Source organism: Macaca thibetana, chromosome 7 (genome assembly GCF_024542745.1).
Source record: "Macaca thibetana thibetana isolate TM-01 chromosome 7, ASM2454274v1, whole genome shotgun sequence".
Lineage (NCBI taxonomy): Eukaryota > Metazoa > Chordata > Mammalia > Primates > Cercopithecidae > Macaca > Macaca thibetana.
The window spans coordinates 81,835,934-81,859,102 of record NC_065584.1 but is presented as its reverse complement, the minus strand read 5'-3'; the positions used below and the strand labels follow the sequence as shown (position 1 = coordinate 81,859,102).

Below are 23,169 nucleotides of genomic sequence, written 5' to 3'. Positions count from 1 at the left end.
AAAAGCAGTTCTGTGAAGATGGTGCATGAAACATAAACCTTTCCATAGTTGATAAAATAAGCAACTCCTTCAATTCTTTCCTTTCTCTTTTAGGAGAGAAGAGTGTACGTGGAGGTTAAAAAAAATAACAACCAAACACAAAGCCCAGCAAATGTTAATTTGAGTCACTAGAGCTTCGGTCATCATTTTGGGATTTGTAGATCAATGTCAACGTATATTTCTTGCGTTAGCTGCCACTGGGCTCTCTCCGGGTTTCAGAGGAACTGCACAGAAAAGTCGGGATGTAAGACCAAGGCAAAAACAAAGCAAAACAAAACAAATAATAAAAATATATTTTTCCTCTGAATTTTCCTCCTGAAGAGGACCAGGTTATGAAAATAGGCCTAGGAACAGTGTACACTGGGCAGGAGACTAGTGAAGCTCTGAAAAGATTCAGAATATAAAATTCATGCTGAAGAGTAACTTAGCTCATGTGACCAAGCACTTCACTAATGTGACCTTCCAGCTCCTCAGCTGTCTTATATAAGATCATGAATGCAATAATCAGAGGGGAACCCTTGTTTCATAATCGATTGGTAATGACTTTCAAGAGTGGAAGAAACTTTTGCAGCTGCAAGAGCAGCTAGAGCCCACAGGATGGAAATGTTTTGTTTTCCTTGACACCCCAAAAAGACAAAGTTGAGCTTTGATGGCATGTATTTTTCCTAGAGGATGTTTTCTCAACTAGAAATCAATATCTTAAGTCTCTTCCTTTCCCCCTAATGGATTCTTTCTAGGAGTTAGACAAAGAGGTGAAATATTTTGGTGGCATTATGTGAGCATATTGTAATGCATTTTGGAAAATGTGTCATAATAAAGATTCCTTATTAGATATACCATTTGTTTCAAGAACATTGAGATCTGCCAGATTTCCAGAGATAGAAATTATTATGTTACTGACAAGAAATGAAGAGATCTTTATAGTAGCTGGAAAGTTGGCCCAGAATATCACCAATATCTCTTGTGGTTCTAAGATTATATAAAGTCCACAGCTCCTATTGGAAGCAAGGGATTGAAGCTGTCATCTTGACTCCTGAGCTAAATCCACAAAGTCTGACCTTTTGGAAAACAGTTTGTGTGCACTGGGGGCGAGGGGGAGTGGAAGAGGTTTTCAAATACTCCAAGACTTGTTTTTTAAAGCTCCCAGGACTTCTAGATGTTATTTTTCCCATAATAAGCATATGAAAGGTGAATTTTTATGGCTTGGGGATTGGTATGAGTTTCATTCATGGTCTGCTTTGCTGTACTACTTTTAAGAGCTGAAAGTGTATATGTCATCTCTAATTGGAACTCCCAGGCAGAAATGATGCCATCGGGGAGCTTAAAATATGTAGCCATATGAATCACCCTGCAGACCAACCATATTGCTATAAAGCAAATAATTTACATTTAAATAACTTATCTGCATTCACCTAATTTAAAAGTAATCTTTATTCTTTCTCAACTAATCCTCAAACTTATGGACTAGTTTGATCATATTTGTGCAATAAAATTGAAATTTTCAGATATAGTAGGTAATCAATTTTAGTCACCTCATCTGCGTTTCCAATCTCATTACAGATTGCAATTTTCAGTGCAGATTACATGATGACCCATCAGTGGCTTTGTTGTTTCTGAATTACCGATTCCTTGCCTACTGCCAGATAAGAACAAAGCCTATGCATCAGCCTGACAGCTTGCAAACAGAAAATGGGCTTGTAGGATTGGATTTAAATCCCAGGTGTAGGGGATAATTACCACATCACTCATGCAGTAACTGAAAAATGGTATTTCAACAAGAAAAATTACATTCCTTTTATAGTGCCAACAGAAATCATTATTTGAGGCTTCACACTGATTCACTGTATCATTACATGTGCACTGTACTCATTAAATGTAATGTTTGTTGCAACATAAAAAAGTTATTGTTTTAGGTACTTTGGTGGAGAAGGTAGCTTAAATTTAAGGTTTGTAGAACCTTGATGGTGTAGAGGTCATTTGGACTCTAATACATACTGTGCAAGAGAAATGACAACCCAGACACAGAGCTTTCAACCGGCTCCTGTTACGGAAGGCGTGGATGGATAGTACAAAGAAAATGGAGTAGAAATCTTTTGTTTCAAAAACCCCAGCCATTTAACCCTACAGTTAAATTTGTCCAGAGAAAGAGGACAAATAATGATTCAAATCTCAACAGAGCGGTGCTGAATAGTGCATATTTTACCATTAGCTTTGAAAGCATTGAAGCCCAACGTATACATTCTAAAGAACAGAAGGACAGAGACCATATTCATTTGAAAAATCATTAAAGAAAACAGTGGCAAACACACTGGAAATGCACTCCTCACCCCTGGCATTCGGTCCATACCCACAAAGCTGAGGTTGTTTCCCGATGGTTGTGCAAACGGCACAATAATGAAAGTGAGATTCGGCAGAGTTGTTCTTGTGTAGGTGCAGAAGGCTATGTGTCAAATGCTGAGAGCAACAACTTAGGCTGTATTCATCAGAGCCCTAGTTATGTTTATGGCCAACTGGCTTTCTCATTATGATCAGAATAGTGTTAAAAACATGACTTCAAATTTGCTATATTCTTGCACGAACACCACAAGGAGGCATTGACTATTTGACAGACATAGGTAAGTAGGTAGGTAGGATGAATGGATGAATGGATGGACGGATAGACAGACAGACAGATAGAATTTTATGTATCAGCTCATAGCATCTTTGCCTGGAATTCCTAATATTTTTAGCCTATCCTGCTATGTGCAGGGAGAGACTTTTGTGAAGAAGCTTGAAATGCAATTGTGAAGTTCTGAAATATGTCTTTCTAATCTGCTACTCCTCTCACCTCTGTAGTCTTTTGTCTTGACAATCTCTTCAGGATGGCTGAGGCCTTGACAAATACTGAAACAGGCCTGAGTGTGTTGAAGATATGCAAGGTTTTCAATTTCTCTTTAAGCTCAGGAAAGTACTTGAAGCAACAGACTTATTTTTCTAAGAGCTGGTTCCTATTCCTTTATATCCTAAGGAAAAATTCATTAGGTGAGGAGTGGTTTATGCAGATCTGCTGCCTGTTCTCGAAGAGGCTTCACTCTAGGTAAGGAAAAGAAGGACATTAATGTAAAAAAAAAAAAAAAAAAATAGTAACACAATTACAAGTGTTAGGGGCTAAAAGAGTAACAAGGTCACAGATCCTACAGAGGAGGCAGTAACCTCTGGTTAAAAGGAGCTGAGCACAGAAGGGGAGATAATAAAGGAAGATAAGTCCTTAAATAAACTAAAAAGTGGGCTGAAGAGCTCCAACATAAAATTTTCTTTAGTGATAAGATGAAAAGATAATGTGCTACTTTCCTAGAGGTAAGCTTTTCAAAAACAGGAGCTGGCATGTTGCTGGTAGTTCTCAGGCACTCAATCATGTTCATCTGAACCTTAATCATAATAAAAATGGACATTTATGTGCACTTTTTCTCTAAAGCACAGTGCTAAGCACTTAAGATGACTTATTTAATTCTCACACCCATCCTAGGAGGTTGTTGTCACACCATTTCAAACATGTGAAAATTGAGACACGGAGGGATGAAGTAGTCTGCCTGAGAGATGGAGCCTGGATTTGAACCAAGCCTTTCTACAGAGCCCATACTCTTAATCCTTAGACTACATAGTTATTATGCTGTCACAGTAGATAAGAAACTGAACAATTTTTAAGAGTCCTTTTTGTTCTCATGTATGAAGCTAACACCACCTAACCCCAGTCATTTACCAACTAAAATACAACAAAGCTACTAAGTAAATATGCATTGCGTTGATGGCCATTTTAAAATAATGACTTGAAGATCCAACTAACAGTCATAAAGACACATATCTCAGGTATGGGTTAAATCTTACATTTTCTTTAAAGAGCACGCTCTGAGCTCTGGCAATGCCAGTATTGAAATTCTGTGTTGTTGGTGGCATTTCATTCTGTTTCTTGAAATGCAAAGCATAACCTATTCCACCCACTCAGACACTCAGCAAACTTAAAGAGATAAGTCCCTTTGCATAGATGCCTTGGAGGAATTTATTCCCCAGTCTTATCAGGGAGAACAATGTGGGTTTCGTTCTGGATCAGGTGGTCATATTAGAAAATACATTAAAATGCAGGCTGACAAACAAAACCAAATGCAAAATTACCATTCTGTTCTGCTCCTGACAGCAGTGTGGAGAATGTGATTTCTCTGTATTCGTGCCATCAGGGCCTTACATGGTATGGTTTAATTGGAGGTCAACATGTGGTTGAACTGGAGATTGTAAGCTGTGTTCAGAAATTAAAACTGACCAAACATGAATGTTGTTTCTCATCTGCATAGTCCTTATGGTACACAGGCCAGAATTTCCACATGATAATACCTGTACCTTCTCAGCACCCCATCTCTGGTCACACTTTCTCTGCAGCTCCCAATTTAGTAAGAAACTAAACAGCCACATTCATCTAAGAATCTCTTTGCAGGCAGGCTGATCAAATGCTTCCCCTATGTATATAAATATGCTGTGTATTCTTAAAAGGAATGCGATCAGAGCATGTGTGATTTACAAACTATCCAGTATTTTCATTGAGACATGAAAATAAATGGATTAGGTCCTCGTTGCAGCTCAGCGCTTTCTCCTGGGGCTGGAGGGATTGCTCGTTTGGCCCCATGGCATGCCCTTGTGAGAGTGGTGAGAAAGCAGCTGCTTACATTACCTGAGAGAACTCTCTTTAAAAGCCTCTGTTGCTCTAAAGAGCTTTGCTGCTTAATTTTGTTTTTCCTGAACGTGTTAGATGTCGCCTGTTGGTGCTGCCTCCTGCTGCCTCATTGTTCACTGCTGGGTTGTGCAATGTCTCCATGCTTGAGAAAGGTGCTGTACAAATTGCACAGAGGATATCTCATTGTTTGGGAGTCCGGGCCAGGCTGGGGAGATCTCAGTGCATTAGCAACTGGCATGCCTGTAGCCTGGGAGGTAGGAGTAGGAGGCTGGGAGGTGGTACTCTCTGCAAGCCGTGTATGAATAAGTGAAATGACTAGCCTGAAGTCATACAAGAAAGGAAAGACATGCACAGAGCTAAGGGAAAAGCTTGCACAGAGTTAAGCAGAAAAGAAATCATATATTTGCCTTCCCCATTGCACCACTGCACCTCTTCGTTCTTTGTTAACTTGGCAAAATGGCTTTATGTTTTTCATGACAGGCAGCAGGTGTTCCTCTCTTTGGTGTTGCTGGTCTTATGACTTCTAAATGCTTCCCATTTTTTTTAACTTGCCCCTATGAAACATGATTGTGTGAAGAGAAAGAATAAAATTTGTCCCCTCTGGGCAAGACCAAATGTGGCAATGAAGACTGAGACATTAACTGGCTATCCTAGGTTTGTGGGTGGCAAATGTTGCCATCTGCCATCAAAGATGACCTTTGAATTGTTCAGTGGTAGAAATGTGAGTAAATTGTTAGACCTTGTTAAATGAGACACAAATTCGTTTGCAGTTTTTAGAATTCTTGGGCAGTCAATAAGGCCATATTGGACAAAATTATTGCTTAGCTTATTACATTAAATTTAAATTGTCATTGCATCTTTAAGTAGAATATTTTGTAAGACCCGAAACTAGAGATGAGCTATGACCAGTGGACTCTTTCTGAGCTTTCCCTAACTGTTCTTAAACCCAAAGTTTCAGTAGAATTGCTCTAGGACTGTCTTGTTCACTTAATTAATATTTACTAATCACCTGCCAGCAACAAAACTCTATGCTGTGTGCTTGGCAAAAAAGGAACACCACCAGAATCTGTTTTCAATCATTTTATAATCTAGTAATGGTTAAAGCCTCTCACAGAGCTTATAATATCGAATAGATAGGTCATTTTTAGTGGGTGTGACTAGAGAGAGATTCCTACAGGAGATGCCTTTGAGTCAGGTCTTAATGAAACGGTGGAATTTGAAAAGCAGAGATAAGGAAAAAATACATAGATGGAAGGAAAAGCAAGGCAAAGCTGTGTAGCTAGACTAGAACGTAGGCTGTATATATAGGAGTAGAGGAAGAGGGCTGCCGGACACCAGCTCCTATTTCATTTGATAGATGATGGGAACGGAAGACAGTGGATGCTGCAGTTCAAGAGAGCACCACAGGCAAAAACATATTTTAGAAAGATAGAGCTATACCTAGAGGCAGGGGACCAGTTAGGAGGCTATTGATGGTCCATGTGAGAATAACAAGGACTGAAATGACAGTGGGAACATTGGAAGAGGAAAAGAAGAGACAAAGATGAGAGGCATGGAAGGCTTGCTGGACCCTGCCATAGTGCAAGAATAGTGGCAGAACTCTGAGTCGGAGGGGATGCCCATATCTAACAGAAAGCAGGTAGAGGATGCACCAAAAGGAAGACAGAGAAAGAACAGAAAAGAGAATTCAAATCAGCATTGAAATGTATCAAAGGACCAAAGCAAAGAGAGATTTTTTCAAATAGGAGCTCAAGGTCAATAATATCAAACACTGTAAGGTCAATGATAAGAATGATAAATAGCCATTAGAATTCAAAATTGGGAAGTCATCGTTCACTGCCAAGAGAAGAATTTCCAATTACAAAAATTCAGGAGGAGAAATGGTAGGAAAGTAGATGTATAGCTCTTTCAAGAGAGTTTATAGTGTAACTTCATGAGGATGTTATGTAAGTAAGCACAAATATGCAGATCATGGCAACGTACACAGGCAGAGTCTTCCTGGAGAGCATTCTGGTGATGAGAACTTGAAATGGGTACCCCACTGATCCTGCAATACTTCTTTTTAAGGAAATATTGTTGCTCATTAAAAAATGATCTACAAGGATGTTATAGGTTTTTATATAATATTGAAAATTTTGAAGTAACCTCACTGAATATTGATACATGTGCCATAGAACATAGAACCATATAATTCTATGAAAATATATTGTATTAAAAGATTCCTGGCACAGAAAAGAGTTTATGTTATTAAGTGAATTAAACAGGTTATAAACCAATAAGGTGGGATTTCATTTTTAAATGTAACTATACATACCACAAACAATTGTATACATGTACACATATTTGTATAATACACACACGTGCACATATATTTACATACATATACACACATATATGCACACAGTTATTATACATATAGCCAGATATTTTTTGTCTGCCCATTCAGACTAACTAATATACATCTCTCCCTTGCACTCTGCCTCCTATCTTCTAACATAATTGGGCCACTTTCACAGGCTTGCTTATGCGATACTTGGGTTAGGGCTGTATGAGACTAAGGCATGAGAGTGGCAGGAGAAAATGAAGTGAAGATCTGTATAGTATATAAAACAGATTTATATATAAATCTGTTTATTTCGGTCTCTTTTGCATTTCTCAAAGTACATAGCTCCTCTCCAGGGAAAGTCTTTGCTATAGGTTCATTTCTTCTGGGTTCTAGTTAACTGCTGTCTCCCCTCACTCCTTTAGGCCCAGGGCTGGTAACAGATAGGTAATAGATATGATGCACTATCCCTGATACCCACTATACTCTGCCCACACTTTATTGAATTCTCCTTGATTTATCCCTACTTGAGTCTGCCTGATGTGAGTGGGATCCAGAATAATATGTGGTATCAATCTTTACACAGACTGTTTTCTCTACTTGGAAAATTTCACATTTGCCTGGAAAATTTAAATTTATTTACCCTGATTTGTACTGCCTGAAGTTTATATAATTTGGGGAGCCCTCTTTGAGAAAGATGATATACATTTATAAATGTAAATTGAGTATAAAAAATAACATGTATTTAGAATGAGAAAATCAATTATATATTTTAAAAGCTAATGAATATTATGTTTTCCAAATCTGAAAAAAGAGCATGTTTTTTTAAGTTAACCTCTGACACAGTTCTGTATTTTTCCAACATTTCTTCCTCACATACTCATTTTTTAAATAATTTTGTAATCTTAAGAAAACACAAAAATTTGTTGACTTTTAGCATGGATGAAAAAATTTTAACTGATATTTTAGAAAATTTTATTTAAGCTTCTTGTTTCATTACTGATAAAATCATGCCAGTTTTCAAGAATGTGGTAAGATTTGTGAAAATCTATAATATCATTTGTATTTATAAATTCTAACATCTTAAGAAGTTATTAAGTATATTTCTTGCAAGAGAGAACTTCCATTTTGACTGTTTATCAATGAGATCAAATCTTCTTCTTTTGTTTATAATTTTACACGTCAAGTGACTGGAAATCTCCACCTATTAATTTCTGGTTCTGCACATTTTAGATCTTGTTTCTCCCTTACTACCCAACACACCTACCACATTCGTATTGTGTCAGGTCCACATCATAGCTAGCTGTGACCACTAGGCTCATACCTTTGTGTACTAACCATAGGCAAGTTTACACAATATATGGGAAGAATATTCCTGAAACTTATACCCACCTTGGGATGGCTTGCAATAAGTTAACTACATATGGATATGATGGCAAACCACAGAAATTTATACCACTAACCCAAATTGTCTCCCAGTCAACATTCTCCTAATCATGTACCACAAAAGCCTGTGACCTCTCCAAGCCACCTGAGCCCGGCAGGGTATGTGGGAGGAGATGTTGGAGTAGAAAGAGAAAGTGATCTTAAATAGCAATGGTTAACATACCCACTTCTGTAAATAGTACAAAAACGTATGACCATAGGAACACATTGGAAGAGACCCAAGGAAGTGCAGAGTCCTGAAGTTAAGTTTCATTGTGAAACCCACTTTGGGGTTTATCTCTTATATGCTCCCTTAGATGTTCCCATTGAGTCTCTTATCCTCCAGATCAAGCACCTTACATTTCATATTACAGGCAAAATTAATCCCTTTACTCTCCTCTGTATTCTCATCATTCACTGAAATTTTTCTTCTCTTATTTTGAAGTTCTTCTTTATAAGTATTTTTTGCATTATAACTAATAGTTACAAAATATTTTTTCTATTGTAAGACCTTGATTTTTTCTTAGTCACTGAAATGATTTGGATCTGTGTCCCCACCCAAATCTCATCTTAAATTGTACTCCCATAGTTCCCATGTGTTGTGGGAAGGACCCAGTGTGAGATAATTTGAATCATGGGGGTGGTTCCCCCATACTCTTCTCGTGGTAGTGAATAAGTCTCATGAGATCTTATGGTTTTATCAGGGGTTTCTGTTTTTGCATCTTTCTCATTTTCTCTTGGTGCCACAATGTGCCTTTCACCTCCCACCATGATTCTGAGTCCTCTCCAGTCATGTGAAAACGTAAGTCCAATTAAACTTCTTTCTATACTCAGTCTCAGGTATGTCCCTTATCAGCAGTGTGAAAACAGACTAATACAGTAAATTGGTACAAGTAGAGTGGGGTGCTGCTTGAAATAAACCTGAAAATGTGGAAGTGACTTTGGAACTGGGTAACAGGCAGAGATTGGAACCACTTGGATGACTCAGAAGAAGACAGGAAAATCTGGGAAAGTTGGGAACCTCCTAGAGACTTAAATGGCTTTGATCAAAAGCCTGATAGTTATATGGACTATAAGGTCTAGGCTAAGGTAGTCTCAGATGAAGATGAGGAACTCGTTGGGAACTGGACCAAAGGTGACTCTTGTTATGTTGTAACAAAAAGGCTAGTGGAATTTTTCCCCTGCTCTAGAGATTTACGGAACTTTGATCTTGAGAGAGATGATTTAGGGTATCTGGTGGAAGAAATTTCTAAGCAGCAAAGCATTCAAGAGGTGACTTGGGTGTGGTTAAAGGCATTCAGTTTTATAAGAAAAGCAGAGCATAGAAGTTCAGAAAATTTGCAGCCTGACAATGTGACAGAAAAGAAAAACCCATCTTCTAAGTAGATATTCAAGCCAGCTGCAGAAATATGCACAAGTAACAAGGAGCCAATGATAATCCCCAAGACGATGGGGAAAATGTCTCTAGGGCATGTCAGAGGTCTTCACAGCAGCCCCTCCCATCAAGGCCCATGAGGGCCTATGAGAAAATGATTTCATGAGCCAGGCCCAGGGTCCCCGTGCCGTGTTGTGTACAGCCTAGGGACTTGATGCCCTGCCTCACAGCTGTTCCAGCTGCAGCTAAAAGGGGACAACACAGAGTTCAGGCCATGGCTTCAGAGGGTGTAAGTGCCAAGCTTTGGCAGCTTCCACATGGTGTTGAGCCTACAAGGGCACAGAAGTCAAGAGTTGGGGTCTGGAAACCTCTGCCTAGATTTCAAAAGATATTTGAAAATGCCTGGATGCCCAGGCAGAAGTTTGCTTCAGGAGCGGGGCCCTGATGGAGAAGCTCTGCTAGGGCAGTAGAGAAGGGAAATGGGGAGTCAGAATCCCCACACAGAGTCCCTACTGGGACACCCCCTAGTGGAGCTGTGAGAAAACAGCTACCATCCTCCAGACCCCAGAAAGGTAGGTCCGCTGGCAGCTTGCATTGTGCACCTGGAAAAGACATAGACACTCAATGTCAGCCTGTGAAAGCAGCTGGGAGGGAAGCTATATACTGCAAAGCCACAGGGGCTTCCCAAGACCATGGGAACCCACCTTTTGCATCAGTATGACCTGGATGTGAGACTTGGAGTTAAAGGAGATCATTTTGGAGCTTTAAATTTTGCTCCACTGGATTTTAGGCCTGCATGTGCCCTATAACTCCATTGCTTTGGCCAAATTCTCCCATTTGGAAGGGCTGTATTTACCCAATACCTGTACCCCCATTGTCTCTAGGAAGTAACTAGCTTGATTTTGATTTTACAGGCTCATAGGCAGAAGGTACTTGACTTGTCTCAGATGAGACTTTGGCCTGTGGACTTTAGGGTTAATGCTGAAATAAGACTTTGGGGGACTGCTGGAAAGACATGATTGGCTTTGAAATATGAGAACATGAGATTTGGAGGTGCCAGGGGCAGAATAATATGGTTTGGCCTGTGTCCCCACCCAAATCTCATCTTGAATTGTACTCCCATAACTCTGTATTGTGGGACAGACCCGGAGGGAGATCATTTGAATCAAGGCAGTGGTTTTGCCCATATTGTTCTCATGGTAGTGAATAAGTATCACGAGATCTGATGGTTTTATCAGGGGTTTCTGCTCTTGAATCTTCTTCATTTTCTCTTGCTGCCACCATGTAAAAAGTGCCTTTTGCTTCCCACCGTGATTCTGAGGCCTCCCCAGCCATGTGGAATGGTAAGTCCAATTAAACTTATTTTTCTACCCAGTCCAGGCATGTCTTTATCAGCAGCATGAAAACGGACTAATACAGTCACAACCACATAGAACTTAGCAATTGATGAAACTTATACATACAGATAGGTGTCCATTTTCCTTTTAAATTAATTAATAAGATGTAATAAACTTAAAACCAAGCTGATAGAAAAATTATAAGTCTGAATGTCAAATGAAAGAAGTCAGATAAAATAGGGTAAAACAAATCTTAAAGAAACAGAGAAATGATGCAATGGAGAAAAGTTGAGTAAGCTCACCAAAAAACATCATTCTTCTTAGTAAAGGAAGGAGAGTAGCTGGCATGACAGAGAATAACTGAGATTTAAAGAGCAAGAGACTAACCAGCTAGAACAGTGATAAAAGCCTATTATGAAGTAAAAAAGGGAGAAACAATAGATGGTGGTAGAGGACTTAGGGTTATGTCATAACTAGCTCAAAATATGAATAATATTTTATAATTCTGCCTTTTGTAATAATCCATTTTGACAGTCCAGCCACTATTGTTAGAGAAAGATTATCAGAATGTTTCAATGAAGAATTCAGTGTCTTAAACTACTACCAATAGAACCAAAGCTTTCCATCAAATTTCTCGACAGAGTTAGGAGAGCCAAGTAAAATGTATCTGCAGACTCAATCCTGCTCACAGACAACTGGTGTGTCAGTTTTACTTTGGAGCCATTCAATATTTTTAAAAATTATAAAGAAGGACTCTGTTTCCTCCCCATCATCTCCTCCAATGAACATCATTGCAAATCCAGAAATGGAGCCAGTGAAGTCTGGGAAATCACACTATTCTTAGAGGTTTATTAAGCATGTTCATTTGTTTATGTCATAGTGATATATTCATTATTCTAAAACTATTGTGATTAGCCCTCAATAACAATTATCTGTCAATAAGAGTGATACCAAAATTAAAAATTGATGAATTAAAAAACAAGAATGCAGTTGATTTGTCCGATTTTCATAGGGCCTCTGACCAATGAAGGTGGAAAACAATGGGTATGCAAGATAAAGTAAGTTCTGTTTCCTACTTCTTAGTCTACCACAAATAAAATAAAGAGCTCTACCTTGTCGCATGCAGGATTCTCTGTCCGATTATACACCCCTTGACAGATGGAAACTAGGATTCTGCTGGAGGAGTGCCTGTGGGGAAAAGAGATTTGATTTCATTGTTACACTTATTAGAAAACTAACTCAATTTAACAGCATTATCAACAGAAACTAAATGCTAAATGTGTGCAGATGACTCCACTAGGGTTTTTTTTAAAAATATATATAAACAGTCATAGACTAATAGCTTCAAACTAATTCCTTCAAAACAAATGTTTAATTCAGAATTCAAAGGAGATATGAGTTTCATCACTAGTGATAACTCTGGTACTTAAGCCTTATTCTCCAGAGTCACAAGTTAATCCTTAAGGAGAATAGAAGGGGGGATTTTATATTAAGGGCCATGAAATGCTTCCTTTCTATACTGTATTAAATATCAGGGCCAGGTAGTATGGATTCCCTCTCTCTACTGTTTCTTAATGTAGGGGGGAAAAACTGGATTGCCTACTGTGAAATATGAGATAGTGACTCTTGTTGAACTTTAGTCTAACTACACTAGAAAAAAAAAACAACTTACAATGAAGATATTTCTACATTCTCAAGGGAAATCGTTCCTATGTCTAAGTGACCTTTTCTCGACATGTTTCTTTTAGTGTTTAACCTGAACCTCCTATTGTTTCAGTTTAATCCCATTTATCCTGGTTCACTCCCCAGTGGCCACACTGACTAAAAAGTAATGCTACCTCTGGGAATGAAGTTACAGTCTTGGATAGTTAGGTTTGTCAAGTCTACCAGTGCAGGATAGGAGATAAGAGGAAATGTCTCAGGAGGTCACAAATGGTTCAAAATCCAATATAGGTGGCATTACACATTCAGTATTTATGAAAAATTAAACTAAATGTTTTAGTGGGAGTAAATAGAAAAACAAGAAAACAGAATGAGAGGCTATTTACTCTATATCTGTACATTTTACAATGGTTCCCTACAAATTTTCTAGAAGATTCTTACATCAATACTTTTTAATTTCAGGAAAAGAAGCTATAAGAACCAGAATAGATTTACTGAGAATAATTCAAGTTAAGTAAACTTATTATCTTATTTCATAGGTTTCTAGACTGATAAACTAGATAAATGAACTATTATTCCCAGGTCTCTGGATCATTCCTACTTGGTTGGTATGATGGGATAATGGTGAAATGATGAAGACTAAAGGAAGACAAGTTTAGGAAGAAGAATACATTAAACTCATGTGGTATCATGAGATATCCCTGCAGTCATGTGAGGTAGAGAGTTGAATACAAAAATGTGAATATTAAAAGTATTGGTTGGAGAAATATACTTTAAAAAGGATGGAGAGGCAGGAGAAAAAAAGTAAATGGAGAGGTAGAAAAAAATGGATCATGAGGTCTCTTAGGATTTGGAAAAGAAATGTTTCAAGATTATGGTAGTAAACTGCATTGTTGAGTTCTGCGAGGGAATTTAGTAAGGTCAGGAAAGAAAGGTTTCCATTAAGTTTGGAAACATGGTATTTCTCTAATGATTTACTATTATTAAATGTCTTCAATGTAATTTTTGTCTTATTTGTAACTTCAGTTTCTCAGTTGTTACCTGCAATAAGTACAGATGAAGTTTGTCAAAAGTAATATACATCTCTTTTTCTTGTAGAATATCACTCATTTGCCTGAGGAAAATTCACATCTTAATTACTTTGAAGAAATCTCCAAGTACGCCGACATTATCAGTATGTCAGTACAGGTCATTCCTTGCTACCTGTAGAAATGGACGCCCACCATACCTGATGCCAGTGAAACGTAACTGTGGCACTCAATGCTAGAGACCTAATTGCTGCTGTGATGCTTTTGTGAATAGACAGGCAGATGGATCCCTCTGCTGTATTCAGCTGGGGATATGCTACAATAAATCTGCTTCTATACAAAAGTATATAGAAGGTAGTGAGGCACCTCTATCGTTTCACATACATTCAGTCCCATCCTCAGAAAGCACAACTATCTTCAGTATAGCTAGGCTAGCTTGACCTGTGGCTTGTCCTCCATTGCCATAGTTGGCAAATGTTAGACCTCTGTACAGTACCAGCTAGTCTCCTTCTTCCCTATTGGGAGGTTCGACCTCTAGGGAGATTCTAATTATACTTCCAGCAATCTGGTTTCCTTTATTGCCCTGCCAGTCCATCAGACATATGTGAATATGGCAGAAGATGAATGGAGAACAGGGACTATGTGTCCCCCGCAAAAAACTTCTCAGCCCCTTTGCAAATTACAAATGGGGAGGATGGAGTTTGTATAACTTCATCAGCATTAGAGCTCTTTTACCCATCTAAGACACCTTGTTACTTACATTCACATCACTTCTGTGAAGTTTGAAGGGATTCTAAAAGAATCAATTAAAAATAAAAATGCAAGGTTAAATAACTTGTCCAAAAGCACATATATATATATATATATGTATATATGTATATATGTATATATGTGTGTGTATATATGTATCTATAAAACAAAAATTCCCTCATGTCTTTCTTTCTGCCCCTCCTTGACTACCCCCCTCTGCATCTCAGGCAACTATTCATCTATTTTCTGTGTATTGATTAGTTTGCATTTCCTAGAATTTTATAACAATGAACATTCATAATATACACTTTTTCTCTCAATTTCTCTCATTCAGCATGATTGAGATTAATTTATATTGTTGTGTACAAACAGCTCATTCCATTTATTGCATAACAGTGTTCTGTTATACTGATATGACTATTCATTCACCAATTAATGAATATTTGGGTTGTTTCCAGTTTGGAACCATTGCAAATAAAGCTCCTATAATCATTAAAGTGCAAAATGCAATCTTCATTTGAAGATATGCTTTTATTTCTCTTGGATAACACAGTGGGTGTATGTTTAATTTCTTAAGAAACTGTAAAACTGTTTTTCAATGTGGTTCTACCATTTTAAATTCACACCAGCAGCGTTGAGAATTCTAATTCCTCCACATCTCAACCAATACTTGCTATGATGTCTTTTTAATTTTAGCTATTTGAACAGGTGTGTTGGGGTATCTCATTATGATATTTTTGTTTCCCTAATGACTAATGACAGTGAACATCTATTTTTGTGAGCTCACTTGCTATTAGTGTATCTTCTTTGGTAAAGTGTCAATTCAAATCTTTTGTCCATATTTTATTGGGTTGCTTTCTTATCGTTGAATTTTTGAAGCTTTGCGTATTAATACAATACTTTTATCAGATCTTTGATTTTAAACTACTTTCTACCAATCTGTGTCTCACCTTTTCATTTTCTAAGCAGTGTCAAGGAGTACAAATTAATTTTAATGAAGTCTAATTAATATTGCTTCATGTATTATGCTTTTAGTGTCTAATCAATGAAGTCAGCCTAACTTGAGGTAACAAAGATTTTTTCTCATGTGATTGTCTAGTTTTTAGTTTTCATTTTTACATTTACATTTTTACATTACATACATTTCATTTTTACATCAGGTATATCATGTATACCTAATATATAATTCACTTGGAATAATTATTGGTTTTGGTTCAAGTAAGAATTACATAATTTGATAGGAAGACTATCCCTACTCCATTGATTTGCCTTTGTTGTTGCCTATATAGGTATGAGTCTATACTAAGCTTTCCATTCTGTTCCTTTGTACTCGCCTATAGTTAAGCCAATTCCATACTTTCCCCATGATTAGCTTTATACTAGTCTTTTTATATGTTATGAAAATAACTATTTTTAGCTTCCCAGCATTTTTATTCAAAGTTGTGCTATTCTAGCTCTTTCATATTTTCATGTCTTTTAGAATCCATCAGTTTCTTCAGAAAAGTTTCCTAGGATTTTGTGATAGGATTGAATCTACGTATCAAGTTAAGGAAAATTGATGTCAGTAATATTGAGCCTTCTAACCCATTAACATGGTGATTTTTTCACTTTTCTCTAGACAATGTTGTATAATGATTATCTCTACGTAATGTTCTATATTTTTCAGGTTACAGATTTTAACATATGTTTTGTCAAATTTCTCTTACGTGTCTCATATTTTGGATGTTACTAAATTTTTTTGTGTGTTTCTGTTGTTCACTGCTAGCATATAGAAATGCAGTTGGGTTTTTGTATAGTTGATCTTGGATCCTACAACCTTGTTAAGCTGACTTACTTGTTCTAGTACCTTTTTAGATATTTCGTACATTTTCTACACAGATGGTAATGTCTGTGAATAGAAAGAGTTGTACTTCTTCCTTTGTAACTAGATACCTGCTACATCTTTTTCTTGCTTTATTGCACTGGCAAAAATCCTTCACTTCGTCATTTAACAAATGTTGTTGATTGCCTATTATTTGTCAGACATGATTATAGGTGAGATGAAAAGAGTGTAAATGAAACAAGCAGCGTTCTTGCTGTCATGGAGCTTAAATAACTATCAGTTGTCTGGGAAAATAGACGTATTTAAATATGACTTTTAATATGTGTAAGGAATAGCTAGTGAAAGTAGGGTTATTTAGCCTAAAACACACACAAAAATTCTGCCTTCAAACATGCCAGGGATTATTTTGCAAAAAATGAATTAATTTTTGTTTTGTATAATTTTGGAGTACTTAACTAGGGTTAGTGGTGAAAAGTCGAGAAGGAAAGAAATTTAAGAATTTACTGCCATAGGCCAGGCGCGGTGGCTCACGCCTGTAATCCCAGCACTTTGGGAGGCAGAGGCAGGCGGATCACAAGGTCAGGAGATCGAGACTATCCTGGCTAAACATGGTGAAACCCCGTGTTTTCTAAAAATACAAAAAATTAGCCGGGTGTGGTGATGGTCGCCTGTAGTCCCAGCTACTCGAGAGGCTGAGGCAGGAGAATGGCATGAACCCAGGAGGTGGGGCTTGCAGTGAGCCGAGATTGAAACAACCTGCCTCATGAGAATCCTGTGGAAAGTTTATTGAGAGGCTGGATGATCCTTTATTAGTATGCCATAGAGAGGCATCATTTTCAGGTAGAAGACAGAGTGGTTTCTGATTTGGACAATCAAATTCTATGAATGCAAAGATGAATAGAACAAAAACCCTGCTTATATTTATAATCTCATTGGAAAGAAAAATAGATTTGTGATACTGATAAATAAGTCAAATTATGGTTTGATATCAAATGAAGATATTTACAAAGTAGGGAGTAATTAATGGATATATAATTGTACAAATCATATATTCAACAAGAATTGTCCAAACATTTGCTGTCAAATCAAATTAATTTATAAATATAATCTCACTTATTTCATACACTCCGGTTACTCTCCAATTTTCCCATTTTCTTTGTCTTGAGTGCCCTTTCTGGTTTCTAACTCCTAACTCCCCCTTCAGCGTTGATCTTGAATCCCAAGAGCTTCTTTTATGAAAATCTCAAAGCTCTAGTCCTCTGTGGTCATTATTTTTCCCCATTGATTATTTACACTTCAGTTAGGTCATCAGGAGAGGAACTACATCTCACATCTCTAAGTATGTCTGATCCCTACAATAACATTGACAGCATAAACTCCATAAACAGGAGCTAATATTAACAACGGCAATCATGCAAAAGAGATAACAGGGAGAAAAGACTACCATAGCTTCAGGCAACACAGAAGATTTTTTTTTGAAAAGAGGTGAGATTTTTTTATCTCCTACTTTTCTCCTGACTCATTGATACATTTATTCATTAAATATTTTTTTGATGACTCATAAGTCTCATCTTGCCAGAGACTGGGGACACACACACATACCAAAATGAGGGAGACATGGCCGCTCCACTCAGGAACTTGCATTTTTATTGTAGAAATAAGAAAACAGGCAAATACACAGAAAAATAAACGAATTAAAAATTTTTCAAGAAATAAACCAGGGACTAGTTTTATGTAGAATGGTCATGTACAGCCTTTCTGAAGAATTGACAGACTGAAACCTAACAAAACAAACATGCAAAGACTGATGGGAGCAGGGAAGCAGGGGATACATTTTAGGCAGAGGAAAAGTTTCCAGAAAATGTCCTGTGAAAATGACCTTAGTTTTTGGGCATGAGTGGATGGTGATCATGTTACTGGAGCATATGGGGCAAGGGGAAGATCTAGACGAGATGAGCTTCAAGAGGTAGATAGCCCAACTTGTGCAAAGCTTTGAGAACTATGGAGAAGAGTTCATAGTTCAAGAATAAGTCAAGACATTAAAGGAATAGTATGATAGGACATGATCTTGTTTATATTTTGAGAACATGTATTGCTCTATGAAAAATGGATTGATGAGTAGAGTTGGAAAGTGGTAACCTAGGGAAGAAATGACACTTGACTGAGCAAGGTTAAAGTAGCAGATTTGGAGAGAAGTTGACAACTTTTTATTTTGTGACCTGAGGTAGCCTCTTTAAGGAGCCATTTGAACTTTAGGAATATCTGAATTATGCAATTCTATCCTGAAGTCCAAGCTTAAAGAAGTGCTTTGTTTGCCTAGGAAACACATTGTTCTTTACTTGGATGCTATCTCATGTATAATTTTTTGGAAGAAGGTTGCTATTGAACCAAGTTTATGGATGTCCCGGGCCTCTACCAGCCGTGCTTTTATGACACTTCAAATGACCCTTCCAACACAGCTATCTGTCACTCTGTCAGCAATAGGGCCTGCTTCTCTGCAATGCCAAGAAGTGGTAGCTGCTGTGGAATATAGTTTGCCATAATACTTGCTTCATTAAGAAGAACCAGCCAGGTCCCTTTGTTGTCAAAGGCACATAATCTAGCCAAGATAGTAACCTCATCATGACTAGCTGGAGGGCAGACTGGATACATAAGCATACTCTCATGGATTAAATAATGAATTTCATAGCCTAGGAAACATTGTCCCTTTTCCAACACAATGCTGGCATTGAACAGAAGCCATTTTAGAAGGGCAAGAAAGCCACATACTTTGAGACTGGGCTACTCCTACAACCAGAAAATACTCTGGCTCACTGGTAAAGGGAGTTTACTCTAATCTAGCCATTTTTCCATGTTTTCAAGCCCAACCTTAGGTCCAAGTATTCTTTGGCTGCCTTGGAACAATATATGTCAAGGCTGGGCCCACTTTTCACCTTATATACTGCCACATACACTGCTTCACTGCTTGCAAAGTAAGTGGCACACGGTCTATGCCATTTATACTTGGATTTTAGCTTACCAAAATCTTCTAATGCTAGGAAGCGGAAAAATTGCCCCACGACTCCCAGGATGAATGCTACTAGGCCAGATACTTTTTGTTAAACCACCCCCTCCAAAATGTGTGCAGATTAAGAAATCTATTTCCCCTATAAAATACCGTAGCAGAGGTTTATTTGCCCTTTCCTTATCACCTCCTGGTACCCCATATAGTACACAGAAAGAAACTGCCTACTAAGCCTTTTATCATAATTATTATCACTACAATGGGTTGTTTATATCTAATGTGCTGGGAAAATTTCTCTTTATTTGGGTGCTTGAAAATTGGGCCTCCAGGAGTTATATAACATAGCTCACATCCAAAAAGAAGGTAGTAGAAAGCTGACTTCCAGAGAATCCAATTCGGGTCATTCAAAAACTAGCCCTTAGTGAACACAATGAGTTATAAGGAGGCGGCTGCTAGGATCTTCCAGGAAAGGTTTTCTCATTCTTCAAGTCATAAGAAAGGAGTGGGCCCACTTCTGCCCCTGGAGATCCTGCCTGAGCACTATGCTTAGAATGGCTACAGCAGTGTCAGCATGGAGATGGCAACGAGCTGGGGCAGAGAAGAAAGGGGGGCGACCAGGTCCTTGGCATCTGTGAGCCTTTCCAGTGGCTGCTCCGCTTTTGGACTCCTTTAACATGAGATAATCCCCTTATGATTGAATCCAGTTTAATTTGTTTTCTGCTTTAACATCAGCTTTAAGTTTTCTACCTGGTGAGGTGTGTTGAGAGAGGATTCCCAGGGTGTTCTGGAAGGGCTTGGGGTCTCTGAGGACTAACAGGGTAGTCTCAGAGTGTTACACACTGGAGGGACCAAACCAACTTAGGGATGCTCCCTGTGACATCAGTGCGTCTTGGTGGCAGGCGGTTCCTCATCTTTCGGCTGATTTTCAAAAGATCTTATATCTTCTCAGGTGAATTCAAGACCTGCTGCCCCTGATGGTTCTCTAAGTACCTTCAGACCTTGGCATGCATTCTCTTACAGGCATCCTCCATTTATTGGTGTTTTGTGTTTTCTGATTGTACAGGCTCCTTTAACAGGAGAAAAATATAAAATTTTTGAAGAAAACACTTGTAATCCTCACATTCAGACAATGTTTAACATTATCATGATATGTATGCTGTGTATGTGTTTGATTCGTATTTACCCTTTAAAAATGTGATCATCCATTATTTGAATTCATAACTATATCTTGAGCATCTCTACATAATATTAAACATGCATCGAAAGCTTTAAAAAAGCCCTTCAGTCTGAGAACTGCCTCCAGGGAATTCTAGTGCCTAATGAGGACACTAAGGGATGGGGCAGGTAATTTTCTATCTTAAATATTTTCTTTAGATCTATTTCTTAGTACCACTTCTAGATTTTATCTGGAAAAATGGATCGATGATTCTGAAGGCTGATGTGCTAGGCCATATAATCTAACGAGGAAGCTGGAACTTTTCCAGCCACTGAAATGACAGTCCGTGTGTTATCCACACAACTCTGTGGAAGAAAAACTTAGTGTGGTGCTGGAGAGCACGTCTGCAGGTTTTCTGAGTTCCCCAGCTTTGCTGGTTGCCTGTTGGGTGAACCTGGACCTGCTATTTGCCATCCCTAATTCTCCTTTTCCTCATTGGTGAAGTGAAAATAACGACAGCATCTATTTCATCAGGTTGTGGTAAGAATTAGATGTGATAACTCTGCACTCAGTAAGATATCAAATGTCCGCTTTTTCTATTACTAAGGTTTTATGGGTATTAACATGAATTTATACTCACCATACTAGTCTAACTTTCTTCATAAAAGGAGGAATTAAGGATTCAGTGGGTATTTTCTTCATCTTTGCCCCAACACCATCTGCCCTCATCTAGCCCATCTACATTGCCTCTGACTCTCACATATGTAAATTCACATAATTCCTAGAGTACAGCAGACCTTTCCATAAATGATTTCATAATCACTTGTCTACACATGGTTTCTTCTGATAGAGTACGCACCCCCTCGTTTCTTCACCCGCCAAATGCTTGCTCATCCTTCAAAATCTCCTCCTCGGTGGAGCAATTTCCCAAATCTCCAAAGAGGAGTTGTTCCACTCTGTACTCCCACAACACCATTTTTAAGCCAATATCCCTAACATAGCACTTAACAGGGTGTATTTGTAAACTGATCTGTTTACATGTCTGATTCTTCCACTGGAGCATATGCTTTTGGGGGTCCAAGGACCATGTCTGCCATCTCCAAAGAGTACAATAACTGCTTAATGAAAAAAACTATAAGCTGTGCATTTCCCTCAGGGGAGAAAATATGTGAGCTTCTAGGAGTCCAAAGGGCAGATCAGTTCCCCTGCTTTGTTCTTTATGTGTTTAAAACAAGAAAAAGCCCCCGATGGAGTCAGAAGGAAGGGTTCCATTCAGCACACACCTAATTACAGTCCTCACTCGATTCCATCTTATAAATGACAACCATCAGATGCCAAGTTGTGGCAGAATGACATCTGGCTCTTTGGCAGACACCCCCGGCAATAGCGGTAATGACTTCGGAGATGGCTCTGGATGTGTAATGCTGTTAAGTTTGTTGTGTGGATTACATTATCCTCTTCAACATCTTTTTACATTGTCCTCTCACTCACTTCAGGTTCTGATTCTGTGAAACCGGGACACATTTATCCAAATTTGCCCAATGCCCTTCATGACCTTGCCGTGGCAGTCCTTTAATATATTTTCATCAGCTCCTGTACATTTTTCACAGAGAGTTGTGAATGTACTTCACAGCCAGTTTGTGTTCTCATAGGCAACTCAAAAGGGGAAGGTTTTAGTCGTCTGGGAGAAAGCTCTTTAGTACTCGACCAAATTGCATTTTCTAAGATGACCACATTTGGGGCTCCTTTTGAAATCATGTGATATAAAGAAAAAATGCCTCAGTCAGTACATATGCTTTGAATTTGAAACCAATATCCAATGCTTCATTAGCTCCGAGGATGAACTATAAAAAGGCAGGGGTTGCTACCATAACAGTCTTGCCTCTGACTGAGAAAAATATATACATTTTAATTTTTTCCTAGGCACTAAAAACAAAGGCTTTATCTGAAATTTCATCCAGTTTTCAGAAATGATGCATTTAATTTTCTTCTGAGTTCTTTTTTCTCTTTTTTTTTTTTTGCCTCTACCACAAAGAAACAGGAGGCCAAACTGGGGAAAGATAATTATATTGAAAAAAAAAATTCCCTAATGCTTTATTTTGCCAGTTATTGTGATTTTGAAAGAAATTGAAATAAATCAAACAGGAGATATATGTATACATATACAAAGGTAAAAAACATTAAGAGAAAAATTAGGACCCAAATGATAAATCATTATAGCAAGTGATAATAAACAACCCTTTTAGTATAATAAGTCCCTGGAATTGACAAGCTGAAATGTTAACTTTATTTTATGGGTATTTTGACTGTTTGCTTACCAAATAACTGCAATACTCACAATTGAAAATAAATCACATGATCTAGTGTTTCAACTTATTGGGGAAACTTGTATGTGTAGAACCAATGCATTTATCATGCTTAATTGGAAATTAATGAAACAATATTTATATTGTTTGTGCTTTTACTTTCTTAAAAGTTTAGGCATGCCCTTTTAAAAATGGATTACATTTATTTAGAATGCTGATGGAAATCCTAGATATGGAATT

At 37.9% G+C, this 23,169-nt stretch overlaps 1 long non-coding RNA gene across 1 annotated transcript in view; it reads right to left on the bottom strand.

Moving 5' to 3' along the window:
* Positions 1 to 12,268: 12,268 nt before the first annotated feature.
* LOC126958198 (uncharacterized) overlaps positions 12,269 to 23,169 on the bottom strand; it is a 105,837-nt gene continuing 94,936 nt past the window's right edge. The window contains exon 3 of the long non-coding RNA XR_007727138.1: positions 12,269 to 12,389. This is a non-coding gene — a long non-coding RNA (uncharacterized LOC126958198). The remainder of the gene's footprint in view (positions 12,390 to 23,169) is intronic.